The 15,558-nt window shown below is 26.1% G+C and overlaps 1 protein-coding gene across 2 annotated transcripts in view; it reads left to right on the top strand.

Annotated features, from left to right (window-relative positions):
• Window positions 1-15,558, top strand: part of LOC142318831 (adhesion G protein-coupled receptor L4-like) — a 421,773-nt gene that overhangs the window by 73,891 nt on the left and 332,324 nt on the right. The window lies entirely within an intron of this gene.

Raw genomic sequence — 15,558 nt, 5'->3', positions numbered from 1 at the left:
GCCAGGTTCCAGCCGCACATTCTTGGATCCAATTTACCACATACTGCACTGCATCAATCGTGGAACGCCCCTTGACGAACCCAAACTGAGTCGGGGAAAGTCCCCCTGTAATGTCAATTTCGAGGTCAATTTCCAGATACGGTCCATGAGCAACCTTTCATAGAGTTTTCCTAGGTCATTCAACAGACAGATAGATCGAAATTTTGTTTCTCCATGTTCTCCAGTTCCGAGCTTAGGGATGAGGACAAGTCTGGACTCCCTCCAGCATATATCACCAGCACATTATAGTCACTACTCAAGAGAGATCGGGGAAAAAATTTTTAGAGCCAGGATTCAGCATTTCAAGAATGTATGAGTTATATTTACAATTCTGTACTGAACATAACATAAGACCAGCTTGTATTACAAAATAATGGCTATACTCTGATATTTTTAATAAAAAATTCAATTTGTCTTTTAAAACTGTTGAAAGTGATACCTGCGATGTATGTGATTCATACAATGCTCAGTTGAAATGTAATTTATCAGAAGAACAAAAAGAGAAAATCACATCAAATTATAATGTTAATTTGCAAGATGCAAAAATCTGATATGAAGAAAAATCTAGTGATACTGGTGATTCAAAGAAAAACTTTAGCCATAAAGTAATAACTGCTGATCTTCAGAAATGTCTTGCAACACCAATCTTATCAAACAGTGAAAGTTTCTACTGAAGAAATTTGTGTCATTCAACTTCACATTGTATGATTCATCTGATGGCTCAGCACACTGTGTTATGTAGGATGAGTTGAAGGCAGGATATGGAGGAAATGAGATTGCTTCTGCTATACTTAAATGGGCAGGCAGTGTTATACCAAATTCAATGACTAACAAAATAACTATTTGGATGGACAACTATTTCGGGGAGAATAAAAATATGTTGGTTATAATGTGTTATTTTTAGACTCTAAATAAATAAGTAATTAATCATAAATTTCTATTGCATGGACATACACACATGGAAGTAGACACAGTCCATGCTCTGGTTGAACACAAAACAAAAAAAACTTTCTCAGTTAACCATATTAACATTTCAAGATTGGAAAAATGTTATTAACCAAATATCCAAAAAATTCACTGTACACGACATGGAATTACCAGACTTTAAAACCTTTAAGTTTTTGTACAGTGAAGGAGATTCTCCTGTACAGAAAAACTTTTGTGAATAAGGAAAAACTTCAACTGTCACAATGTATTCATCTCCAAGTGACAAGAAAATATTGGTCATCTTTATTACAAAAATTCTTCAGAAAATGATTTTAACAAAGTAGATTTAAAGAGAAAGACTCAAAAAGGTTTTGAATTTCAACCAACAATGAAAGTAAATGCTAAAGAATCTAGGCCTATTTCTTCAGAAAAATACAATGACATTTTATCCCTGCTGAAGTTTTTACTCACAGAATGTCATCCCTTCTATAAAAGTTTGAGATATACGAAACGTGCTGCAGACTATCGAGGAGAAGAAGAAGACTAAAGTTTTAGTTTTACTACTTTGTATAATGTTATAACATTTTTAAAACCTGATATAATGTTACATCTTTTAACTTTTTTCTTCAAAAATTTTGTAGTGTAATAAAACAATGGGAACACAACTCTTACTTATTACATAGATGAAGAAGAAGTAGATCATACGTAGATGAAGAAGACTGAAATTTTAGTTTTAGTACTTTGCATTATGTTTTTACATTTTTTTAAAACCTTATATTATAATTTTATATTTTTCAACTTTTTCTGCAAAAATTTTAGTGTAATAAAACAATGGAAACACAATGGGAAAAATATTTTATGTTATTATAAACTGAATTTTAATTTCCTAATAGGACATAATGCTTTCATAATAATGTTCTATACAGTTGTTATCGCAGAGGTAAAAGACATTAAGTCCAGTAATTAAACATTTTTTTCAAAGATTACCAAAATCTAAAATATGTATGTTAGGTATGTGTAAACTCTATGTACTAAAAAGTTTACAAAGAGTGTTGATAAAAGTATAAAATTTAAGAAAACATGTAAAAGAATCATTCAACTGGTTCTCCTGCAAAAATTTAACATTTGTGACATAGTGTCTTTTACTTCTGATACACAGATATGTATATAAACTTTTTGTATATATAAACTTTTGAACTGACAGTGGTTTTGGAATCTGGGGGATGTGAAACGCGAAGATATGTCAAAATTTTCTGAAAGTTGAATCATGGTACCCATTACAGCTTTATTATGAAATCAGCTTTATTATGAAACAGTAGCTTTATTATGAAATCTACCTAAAAATGAATTGACAATTTTGTTTAACACTGTTTTAATATCTTTAGATTCAGTTCTATTGCAATGTGCATTCAAATAAATCAGATATTATATATTCTCCTAAAAGTTTAAATTCATTTAGTCAAGGTTTTATGCAGATTTGTTGATGAAATATTTAGTATGAAATTATATTCATATCTGACAAAAATCCGAAAAAAAACATTTGAAAAATACTTTTCTTTTTGATGTAGGGTAAATACAAAAATTTATACTGAAATTTATTGAACAGAAATTTATAATGGACTTTAACTATTAAATTGTTATTAATACTTACTCTTTCTAAATGTAAGTTGTAATTTTTCAGAAAATGAATTAATTTTAGTCAATTCCTATTAAACTACTTTTATAAAAATTAATATTTTCTGGGATTAGCACGACATTATATCCTTAAAGGATCTTTTATCCTTTATTACTAAAGACGTCATTTTTGTATAAGATTATTATAATAGTTCAAGATTGCTCCTTTAATATTTTCAGAAATATGTAAGCTCCCAGAGCAGATCTTATGCATTACTTTATTATTATCATTACAAAAGGTGTGACGTATAAAAAGCTATGATATGAATATCAATAAAAAGCTAGTGTGACGGTAAAGGAGAGTGAAACAGCATGAGAGGGATAATAATGTATTGAAATATAACATTTTTAGTGAATTAAAAATTGAATTATTAAATTATAATTTTTGAATAAATTATTATTTTAAATTATAATTTTTTGAATTGAATTATTAAATTATAATAAAATCTTCTATCAAATATTTAATTCAAATGTTTTTTATTTTTAGTATAAGAAAGAATGTAATTTTTTTTGTGCTGTAAAGAAGCAAAATGTTAGAATTTGTATTATTTTTGCTTTTGTTTTATAAAAAACTTTTATGTTGTGTTCTGTTTTGAATAACACTCCCTTCTATTCTTGCACTGACTGACGAATAAACTGGTATTATTGAAATCTGTAGCATAAATTTTTCAGCTAAAAAGAAAGTTCTGAATAAAACTATGTCTTCTTGCTCAAGAGAAATAAAATTTCATTTCCAGTGATAGTTATTTTACTACAAAAATATTAAAAACAAATAATTTATTACTTGAAAAATCTTCTATAAATTGTTATTAGAAATTATCTTTTTTGGTTGAATCTTTCATCTGTTAAATTAATTTAAAAATCTGTTACACAATATTATACTCTTTTAATTTAAGGGAATATTCAATATTCAGGAAAAAGTAATTTCTAACAGATTCCAGTTGTTCATTTTAGCCAGTTCAGTTCGTTGAATGATGTTAAATGCTTCATTTTTATTATTTTACTTTGCTTCATCCAAACGTTCATGAGGATATTTTAAGTAAAAACATGAGTTTTTTTGAAAATATTTACATGGATATTTAAAACCTAAAGAGGTACATTTCCATGTAAGTTAGTAACATAAAATAAATTATTCACATCAGTAAAATCAATATTAATTAATTTCATATGATAACAGCTAATTTTTTTATAGTGATTGAGATTGTAAACACACCTTTCTATATTTAAAAATTTTTTTATTTATATTTAATCTAAATTTAAAGTTAAAGTTAAAAATAAATTTGAATTTAGATTAAATTTCCTCATATATATTCTGACAAAGCAGAGATCTCAAAAAAGCACTAAATGTGGAGAAACATGTAGTAAGTGGAAAAACTCTCTCTCTCTCTCTCTACACACACTCAAACAAACAAACAAACAAACAAACAAACAAACAAACAAACAAACAAACAAACAAACAAACAAACAAACAAACAAACAAACAAACAAACAAACAAACAAACAAACAAACAAACAAACAAACAAACAAACAAACAAACAAACAAACAAACAAACAAACAAACAAACAAACAAACAAACAAACAAACAAACAAACAAACAAACAAACAAACAAACAAACAAACAAACAAACAAACAAACAAACAAACAAACAAACAAACAAACAAACAAACAAACAAACAAACAAACAAACAAACAAACAAACAAACAAACAAACAAACAAACAAACAAACAAACAAACAAACAAACAAACAAACAAACAAACAAACAAACAAACAAACAAACAAACAAACAAACAAACAAACAAACAAACAAACAAACAAACAAACAAACAAACAAACAAACAAACAAACAAACAAACAAACAAACAAACAAACAAACAAACAAACAAACAAACAAACAAACAAACAAACAAACAAACAAACAAACAAACAAACAAACAAACAAACAAACAAACAAACAAACAAACACACGCACGCACGCACGCACGCACGCACGCACGCACGCACGCACACACGCACACACACACACACACACACACACACACACACACACACACACACACACATTAAATTTAATTTTTTGTAAGGTATTTCAATTATTTAATATGACACACAGATAAAATATTCTCTGTATAGTATTTTTAGGAAAAAGTGCACATCAAAAGGAATTATCCAGGTTGAAATTCATTCATAAGGACTTTTATTTAACCCTCAATGTTCCTATAAAAATATAACTGATGTAACATTATTTTATATGAGTAATATTTTAAAATAAGAAACAATTGATAACATATTTTACAAGGTATTTGACGACATAATTTACTTGCGCTGGTTGCATTTTATAATTTCATTAACGAGCAAAAACCACCTTTTGTTTCTTTTTTAATGATTTACCAGAAAAAGATAAAGAGAAGCAATTAAGTTAAAAACCGTTAACTTTAAAATTTGGTGAAAGGATAATGAATGTTATGATTGTTTTTTTGGAAGGATAATGACTGTTTTTTTTCTCTGTTTCAAAAGTGGACTACATTAAATTTTTGGGTAAAATATAAAGTAAATTAAGTTAAATTAAAAAAAAAAAAAACAACTCTGAATTACTTAAATATGTCTGTGTAATTCTTTAGTCCGCAGTTGCACAAGGTATCAAATAAAATTTTGTTCAATTAACACATGGAATGGGCGATATAAAAAAATTTAAGAATCCTTTTTAAATAAACAATTTTAGAATCTTAGAAATGTTAAATGTCTATATTCTTTTCAAAGAAAGAAATGTAAAATTGCATTTTTTCATCTTTCATTATTAATATTAATATAATCTTTTTGGGTATTTAACATAAATTTGTTATATATATTTTTCAGGAATTAAATATCTTTACATTTAAGGCCTTTATTCTGACAAAATGGAATACTCTGCTAAAAACAAAATTGAAAAAAAAAAATTAATGTCATTGTATACAAGTACATTTTATGCATGAAATGAAGGATAAAGTACAATATAAATTATTAACATTATCTGTAACATAGATAAAAAAGCCTGCATATGACAGGTTTCATATACGATTTCGTGATACTGACAACATTAAATCAAAGTAAATTAATGTACAACATAATTTTTGGCTGCGTTTGATTTTAAGGAGCAAATTGATGATGTAAGAAAAATAAGTAAAGAAAACTCATTAGTTAGAAAAAATAAATTAAATGAACGCTATAAAAAAATCAACATTTAACAAGATTCTAAATTTTTATTTTTTCAAAATAAATAACAATAATAAATAATTCTTGAGCCACAAATCTGAAATATTTTGTTATAAAAACTTTAAGGCATCAACAATTTAAAGCAATTACAGGATTAAAAGTATTCTTTAATCTCATCATAAATTTAAATTTTACAACTAGTTGATTCAATTAGGAAAAGAAACACACTCACGCGGCACTTAGTATAAAACTACTATTCATTGATAATTTGCTAAAAAATAGAAAATTATAATTTTTTCCTTTCTAGCCATAAAAATTAGAAAAAAAAGATTATTTTTGTGGATTAAAATTCTTCTGTTAATGTTGAAATTTGATTATTTTTGTCACTTACATGGATAATTTTTAGAAAATATTATTCAGTATTTAATAATGATTAAAATATAATTTTATAAAAAACATTCAAGTGAAAAATTGAACAAAATTTTCCTCTAACCCTGTTTTAAAACTTATGTCATAATACTTTCAATTACTTTTCTTGCCATCTTCAGTGACAATTTGAAAAAAATTTAGGATTCAGTTTGATAAACTCATGATGTTTGAAATCTGAATTATATCTACTCACTGTTGCTTCTTAATATATTTCATGATTTTAAAGTACATGAAAATGTGATTCTTTTTTGCTCATATGTAGAATGTATTTAGTAACGTGGGTGTATCCATAATTTGATTCTGTGAAAGGGTAGTAAATGTTGACTACATTGCTATGGAGTACTTTTATGCATTTCTTTGTAGTATTTTATGTGCCTATTTTCTTTGTATATTTGTTCTATATTTGTATAGTTGTATATTTTTTCTTTGTATATTTTGTTTAAGGTGAATCTAGTTTATCCAATAATGAACACTATGTTCAATTAAAACAGTTCAGTTCATATATTCTGAGTGTTTTATAATTATATTTTGTAATGACTTTGGTGTTTTTTAATGTTCGTTTTGGTTTTTCCAGAAGGTACTCTGTGTCCTGCTAGAATTCCTAATATTTTGATAAAATTTAAGTAAATTTTCACTTGCATCGGTAGAACCAAAATCCTATTTACATCTGAAACAGTTAGGTAATTAGCAATGGAAATCTAAATACAAGAAAAAAAACAAAAAAAATATATATATAGACATCATCATGCACAGTAAACAAGTGAAAATTTGAAAATAAAACTTAAACAAAAAATTGATAGCAAAATAAGAAATCAGTCTGCACTATTCATTCAATCAGATGCAGGTAGTTAATTTTGCATATATATGTAATTTAAAATTTATTTTAAGTAGAGTAACTACAAGTAAAAGTAAAAAAAAAAATTAAAGGAGAATGTACATTCACTTTGGTAAAAATAGATTGGATGAAACTTTGATAAATAAAGCAACTGAGTAGTTTATAGATCATAGTTCTAAAAGCTACTTAAGAGATTAATGTGTGAGAATGAGGGGTTTGATGTACTCCGATTAGGAGTGTTTGTCTTGTTATAAAATATTCCTTTTTTTGGTTAACTTTTTTTTTGAGTTAAAACAAATATGTTTGTCTATTATGTTCATATTAAGCAGCTATTTAAATTATGTTCTTAATCTATTGTGAGTTTTTCATACTATCTACCTTAGAGCAATAATGCTATGTTATGATAAATTTATGGTATGTTGATGCTTGAAGTTTGGTATTATGTACACTATCTATCCATTCTCAACTCTCCCCAATAATGCTAAACAGTATCTCTTTTCAGATATCTTTAATTTCTCTTTATCTTAGAATCGTGAGATTCTCTTCCATATTTTAAAACCTTTGGTCTCAATGAATTTTAATGTGATAGTTAACCACAACACTGTTTTTAAAAACACAATTACTGATTTTATATAGTATCAAGTGGAAGAATTCATATTTTCCACATACATTTGCTATTTACTACATCTTTAATAAACATTCTCACAATTCAATTCAATTCTAAGAAACTGAAGTATCATACACTCTGGAAAATTTTTGTTCCAATATTTTCATTTTGGGATACTATAATGATACTATATATGGGATTGTACAAATATTTTTATTTACTTGGGCTTGTGTTCATTCATCTGTAGCTTAATCTGGATAGTGATGTATTCAATAGCATTATATACTTACCTTAAAATGAAACTGTTTTTTAGCAACTACTATAACATTATTGGCATAAATAGATATCCAATTTGATTTATAAAAAGTGTACTTTTATCATTCTTTTTAATAATTTATGATTGTTCCTGTGCTAGTATGTTTTTTATAGTCACACTAATCATTTGTGATTATAACATGTACGTCATAAAAACCAGCATTCAAAAACAAGTTAGATTCTAAAACCAATATTACACACAATCTAATGACAATTTTATGGGTTCTCTTACTTCCAGCAGCTAGTAGAATTCTCTATGCTGTTGGAGTTAGATGCACAAAAATATTTTTTTTAAATCCTATTTTCACTAATCCATCCATTGTTAAGCCAGGAAGAGATTTGTTAATTTCCATGTTGTTACCATAATTTAATTAACTAATAAAAAAATAATTAGTTAATGATTCTGTATATTTTGGGGTTAGACAGCTTGTTTAATAAATAAACATGTATTTTATTCTGATTATTGAATAATAAAACATTATATACCTTGCGATAGGAATAGATAGATATGCAGATGAAGAAGGTACTGTCCTACACTTGCCTGGATTAAGGGAAACCATGGTAAAGTCGTGATCAAAGCATCACAATTATAACAAAACTAAAAGTGGTTAAAATCTGTATCAACAATTTAAAAAATAAATTCATGGGATAATAACATATTTGAAAATATTAAAATAAAAAACATATTTTAAAATAAATAAAATAATTACAAAATAAATAATGATTCAGAAAGCGTTCATGAGAATTATTTTAACATATACGTATTTATGTGCAAGGTAAACGGAAATGTAAGAAGAACTATAAGATAGAAATAATCCAAGGCTATTGTATTAAGAAAATATTTAATTAGCTAAGTAATATTCCTGATTATAATTTATTCTTAAAAATAAAGATATTTTCAGATTTTATCTACACCTTGAAAATGCACTATAAAATTAAATTTTTTTATGCGATGAGTAATATATCCAATCACCTTCTAGAAACAGAATATCTTTTTAGAGATAGAACTAAAGATGTTCTACTACATTGAGGTCTGTCACATAATTACGACGTAGCAGATAACTTTGCTCTTAATGTTTTTAATAAGGATGAATTTTTTTATAAATTAAAAAATAAAATTGAGTTGAGTTATAAAGATTCATTAATTAATAGTGATAGATTTGTACTATATAAAAAATTGGGCAGTAATAATGGCTTCATGTCGAGAAATAAACATTTTCACTTATCGCATGGTTTTTTAAGTCAAGAATTGAGCTAATGTTCTTAAATCTATTTCTTGTTCAAGTACTTCTAGGCTTTCCTCACTGTGTAGTTTAAAAAAGGAAGAAACTAAATTGTATTTAATTGCTAATACTACTAAAAAATACTAATAAAATTTAGTAGAAGTTTGCGGTTAGGAGAAGTAATCAATGCAGTGGTTAATAAATCATTTGAATGAACAAGATTGGACGTTAATGTTGGTATTGAAATAAAATGTGGCAGTATAGATTTGAACCGATAAAACGTTTAACTTTTAATTTTATGTAATGAAAATAGAAGAAAAGTGGTTATATTATTTTAATTTGATTTTTTTAAGATTAACTTAGAATTTTTTCTGAAGGTTTCCTGCTGATATTAAACTGTCTTTTTATTTTTATTTAATTATATATTTTTGTTTTCGGTTAATTTTTCTTTGTCAAGAAAGGATATTGTAGTTAAAAAGATATTGAAATTTAAGCTATTGGAAGATAATAGTTTCTTAAATGTTTTGTGGCTAATATCAAATTCTTTTGCATAAAACATAAATTTTTTTATTTTAATTTCATATTTAAATTAGCCAGCCTCTCAGAAGATATTTATGAGTACTGACTATTTAATTTATGCGTTTTCGAATATTCTAGTTAGTGTAACATAGTACGTTATTATTATATAATAATAAGTTAGTGTAATAACTAATATTGTAATAAAAGAAGATGCTGCTTTTTTTTGTTAGTTTTATTCAAGTACTCTCGGAACAGCAATATATTTTCTATAAAAGTAAATTATTTTTAAATAAAGTGTTGAGAAGATTTTTTAGATGGTTAAGCAATTTATTAAAAATGACAAAGGAAGACACTTTCTGGAACGCAGAAGTATTGTGTGGAGTTAGACGAAAACACCAAATATGATACGATAGAGGTGGATGTTGTAATTTTTTAACATTAAGTGAATGTTACTTTTAGCAAAGGCTGGATACTTATAAATATAAACACACGAATAATCTAAATTTTTTAATTTACGTAATATTGATCTACATGATTCATATTTATGGATGGAAAGCAGTGATCGGTCAGCCGATTTTTCCGTTCTGATTTTTAATTAGCTGTGCCGTCATAGCTTAGAGCTATGCAACAAGAAGAAAGGTATGGTAATCAGTCAAAAAATGGGAAATTGTTTTTTAATTTCTCGACGTTTCATAACCCAGGGCCCCCAAAAAAGAAAAAAAAGGTGTGGTGGGTAACGTGCGTGCGTATGTATGTATGTATGTGCGTTGGTGTGTTTGAAGCTTAATAAATTTTGTATAAAGATTTGTATATATAGAACAATTTGTTTGTAAAATTTTGGGATCAGAATTACTAGTGGGTGGAGATATAGACAGGGAGATTTTTATAGGGGTCAATATCTCAAAATTTTGCAAACATAACCCCACTTTATATAAAAAAGTTATCGAATAAATATCCCAAATATCGAAAAAAAGCTATCTTTTTATTTATTGCATACTTTTTAACAAAATTATTTTTAATGACTTCCTACCAATAGTAGTAGGGCAAGCGACGCCCAAAAAAAATATATTTTTTTTGGGGAGGCATACATTATATAATTTAAGTAATAAAATTGTATTATATGATAATAAATGCTATTATTTGGGGCATTATTGGTAATCAGAGAGCAGATCAATTTTTAAAAATATAGATTTCTTGAATTTTTCAAAATAATTTTTGGTTTGTTTAGACATTTAATATTATTAAAAGTTAAATAATAATTTTTTAATAATAATATTAAATAAAATTTCGTTATAATTCTCCTCACTGCCAAAACAGAAATCTTACGTAACTTTATTGGTCGCAAACTTTTTTAGTGGAATTTGTTTTAGTTTCTTCTATTTAACATAGTAAACGCAGAAAAATAATAATAAAAAAAAAATTGAAGGTGTTGTTGAAGTTGGGGAAATAGAAAAACTAAATTAATACCGATTTGTTTAAAAATTTTTATAATGTTTTTTGTTTATTTAAACATACAAAGATTATTTTACAGTAAAACTTAATCATAAATTAACCCCCATCCTCAAAAAAAAAATCTTAGGTAAATTTTTTCATGTATAATTATTTCTCCACTGTATAAAAATAAATATACAATGCCAGGAAAGTGTTACAACTTTGTTGTTAGCTTTTCCTTTAAGAGAGCTCCAAGAGATGATATATGTAAAATGTATATTTATACCATGTATCATTATGTTATTAAAATAAAACACTACGGTTTGATTTTTTTCTAAAGAAATAAATCTGTTTCGTCATATCACGAGATTCGTCATTTAACAAAACCCAGAAATTTCACACTCTGGGTAACAGAAATAATTAATGTGAATTATATCGATCCGTTAATCAATATTACATCTACCTGAGAAGCACAGTGGAACGGCTTTATCTATTCTTAAAATGAGATAATTACAATCCAGCTGTTATTAATTTTTCGATCTGCTAACGTTGAATTTCTTTTTAATTTTTTTTTTCTGATATAGATACAATTACGTAACCTGCAAAGAAGGTAACAATCAATGACGAATTTTATCTTTCTCTACTCTCATAAAATGTAATTAAGATTTAAATTTTAAATTGTATATAAGTGACAAAGATTCTACTTTCAATCTCTTTGACAAAATAAAATCTAGCATGTTTTTCATTGAAAACAAAGTATATTGAATAAAAAAAAATTGAAATCCATTATAAGAAAAAAAATTGATATTGATTTATTTATGACATCGTAATTTGATAATGAATTTTATAACATTTTTTCGTTTTAAAGGAATCGGCGTACAAATTTTAAGAAAACACGGAAAATTTTAGCGTAAGAAACTCATCATCGGATTAAAAATCTTAGAAAAAAGATTTTTATAAAACTTTGGTACGTATTGAAAATTTATGTATAAAAAAGAAAGAGAACTGTTTGCAGAAATTTTAAAATGCTTGATGATATTTGAAAAATTGAGTAAGATTTTCTATAACTCTGATTTATTTAATTAAGAAATTTTTACCATTTTGTTAATAACTTATAATTGTATTAAACTGAAAAAGATAAAAACATTTACATATATTAAGACGATTTGTTTGTTACAGATGAATAATTACTCGTATTTTATTACAAATCAGCTTGTTATTAACAATACATAGCAATACGCCATTCATTACATACTCTGCAGAATGCACATTCATGCACTCCCGAGCTCATAAATTCTGCTAATTATTTAACTACCCGTGACATTTAATAAAAATTATATTATTATTTTTGTTGCTAAGAAAAATAGATTAGAATTGGATTATGAAATAAATAACATCGATGAAATTTTTAATAAAATCATTTTGGTATGGTTGGTACATCTTACATTTATTATTGCATTAATGTGCATATATTAACGTATTTTACATTAATGGACACACACATATATATATATATATATATATATATATATATATATATGTGTGTGTGTGTGTGTGTGTGTGTGTGTGTACAAATGAGCCGTACTGTAACTGTTTCTGTCATGATAAAATGAAATTGGTATTCAAAGCACACCGCACAACATTACCATTAAGTTTAAATATACAGACTGATGTAAGGGAAGTTTGCAGGAGTTTCACCACTACCTGAATTCCCTGAGTTGGAAAAACCATTGAGATATTAATCAGTGAAAATAAAATGAAACTTCCGTCACTACCAAACGATTTATATATATAACTATACATGCATACACAATTTTATTAAATAAAAACATATTCCCTAATTGTTTTTATATAAGCAATAAAGTAACATATTTTCCATTTCTACTTATGCAAACCATTGGCTTGTTTGACTAATTTTTTTAATATATTTTATATATATTTTTTAATACAAAATATAATTGAGTTATAGCTTAAAGTATTCAATATATTTTTTGTAAAATTTTCGTTTAAGGATTGCTTTAGTTTTAACGCATTATTACTGTTATAATTATTTCTACCACCGTAATCTATACATATTTCCGTGGTGTTTAAATGAAGCGTATTGATCACAGATATAATAAAAATGTTACTATTAGCTGCATGATGCATAAATTTGTGCTCATTTGTATTCTTGTAATAAGAGATATGACTTTGGTTCATGGTCATGACAAGATGTATAAATTTTAATGACAATTCTATAATAACGTATAATATATATAATCCGGTTAATTGAAATAATCTGCTACAACTTTTACATAATAGATCATACATAAAAAATTATGACAATTTTTGTACAGATTTAAATTTTCTTTCACATTTACAGGAATCAGATTTAATTAGAAATTAAGATGTCGGAAGTAGAGATGAAATTGGCCAAGAGATGAACCCTCGGGAGTAAGTTAAGTAGTTAACTCATCTAAGCGGAAAAAGTGTGGAGCATAACATTGTTCAGTACATGAAAATTGTACTGAACAATTATTTGCAACTGTGTGGCCGAAAATTATTCGGGATGGTCGCGTTAGCAGAGGTGGTGACCTCTTGCAGGTGGGGATTGAGTTAAGCTTAAAAAGAGGGTTCGGTCTCCACCTGGTACAATTGCAAAAAAAAAGTACATAGTTCATTTAAATTATGAAGCAGTTCTCCCTCTCTCTCTCTTTCTCTCTCACTCTCTCTCTCTCTCTCTATCTCTATCTCTATCTCTCAGATTAAATTATTTCATTTATTGTTGAATAAATATATTAAATCTAATACAGACACATAGTTAAGTTACAGTAAAAACTCTACTTCAATTCATGTATTATTCTTGCCCGTTATGTCATATAAAAATATTTAACATGCAGAGAATTAACTAGTAATTGTAGAACTAATAATATTATTAGATTAATTTCCGAAATAGTCAATTATTTTTGAATGTTTTTCAGTTATTTCTTTGGTAGTTTTCTGAATTTTCTATTGTGAGTACAAAAAATGGTTTTCCAGTAGAAAACATTTATTATTTCCCAGCAGAAACAATTTTCAAGTAGTGTATATGTAATAAATAATATTCAACCAAAGTAACAATTAAAATTTTTGTAATTCATTAAAGAGCGTTAATTTAAAAATTTTGTGGAAGTTAAATTAATCGCGTTATGTATAAAAATCTTATGTAGCTTAACATTTATATTCTTGTGGTAGCTTGCCATAGGGTCGCACGCCAGCTATTTCTAATAAAACTTATAAGAAGTCGGTTGTAGACTGAGTTATGAAGAAACTTTTTCGTTTAGAAAGAGTTTTATAAAAATCAACGATTTGCGAGAAACGTTTCAAATACTGAGTGAGCAAAATACAATGCGCTCAGATTAATCAAATTATAAAATGAAACCACAAATAATGTTTTATTTTTTTCGTTTTCGTGAGGAATTAATAATTTGATTACACCACATTAAAATCTTCGTAGTCTTTTAATATTTTAAATTAATAATAATAAAGGTTAGACAAAGGATTTATGTACGCATGATGATATCTACTAAACATTGTTTAAAACTCACTGAATTTCATTTAATTTTTTTTTTTAAGTTTAAAATCAAATCTAATCATAACCAAATTATGTTACATAAAAATTATTTAATTTAGCTACTATTTTTTTATTCTTAATTAAAAAAATATATTTAAATTAAATATTTCTAATAATTAAAAAACTCAATTGTTAAACAAATTTCTACTTTTTAAAATAAACCTTATTTTATTACATTGCTGAAAAATGTTCGGGTTTGTTGTATTGCTGCAAAGTTATTCACATCCTTTTTAGACCCCTTTTTTGTATTTTCTCATCTATTTAAGTTTTCCACATTTTCGCAATTTTCTTCGGATTATTTAAATTATCTTAATTTAAAAACGTGAAAAGTGACAATATATTCATTTTGAATTCTCTAGGAAGCAATATAAGCAAAATTTCAAAGACCTAGTTACTGAATACCTTCCTTACTAACGTTTTTAAAGTTTTGGTTTTAAAGTTTTTTTTTATGTATGATTTTTGATCAGAATTTTGAAGTATAAATGAACCGGAAACAAAAATTTGAATCATCACTAACGGGAAAAAACATTAGTTGTATTTAATTTTGCTCTTTATAAATTTTGCTCTTTACTTAGGTTTATATATTAATTTTGTTTGATTTTTCATAAAAATTTTGGATATTAATATACGTGTTGGTCTAACATGTATTTCATTATGTACAAAGTTATAACCGTTAACCGATTATCACAATAATTTAATCGATGTGTAATAAGCACATAATTGCGAGAAATATAATTTTATAATTTAAATAGGAAAGATATTTATCATCGAAC

This window comes from Lycorma delicatula, chromosome 2 (assembly GCF_047948215.1).
Source record: "Lycorma delicatula isolate Av1 chromosome 2, ASM4794821v1, whole genome shotgun sequence".
In the NCBI taxonomy this organism is placed as follows: Eukaryota; Metazoa; Arthropoda; class Insecta; order Hemiptera; family Fulgoridae; genus Lycorma; species Lycorma delicatula.
This window is presented reverse-complemented; position numbering and strand designations above follow the sequence as displayed.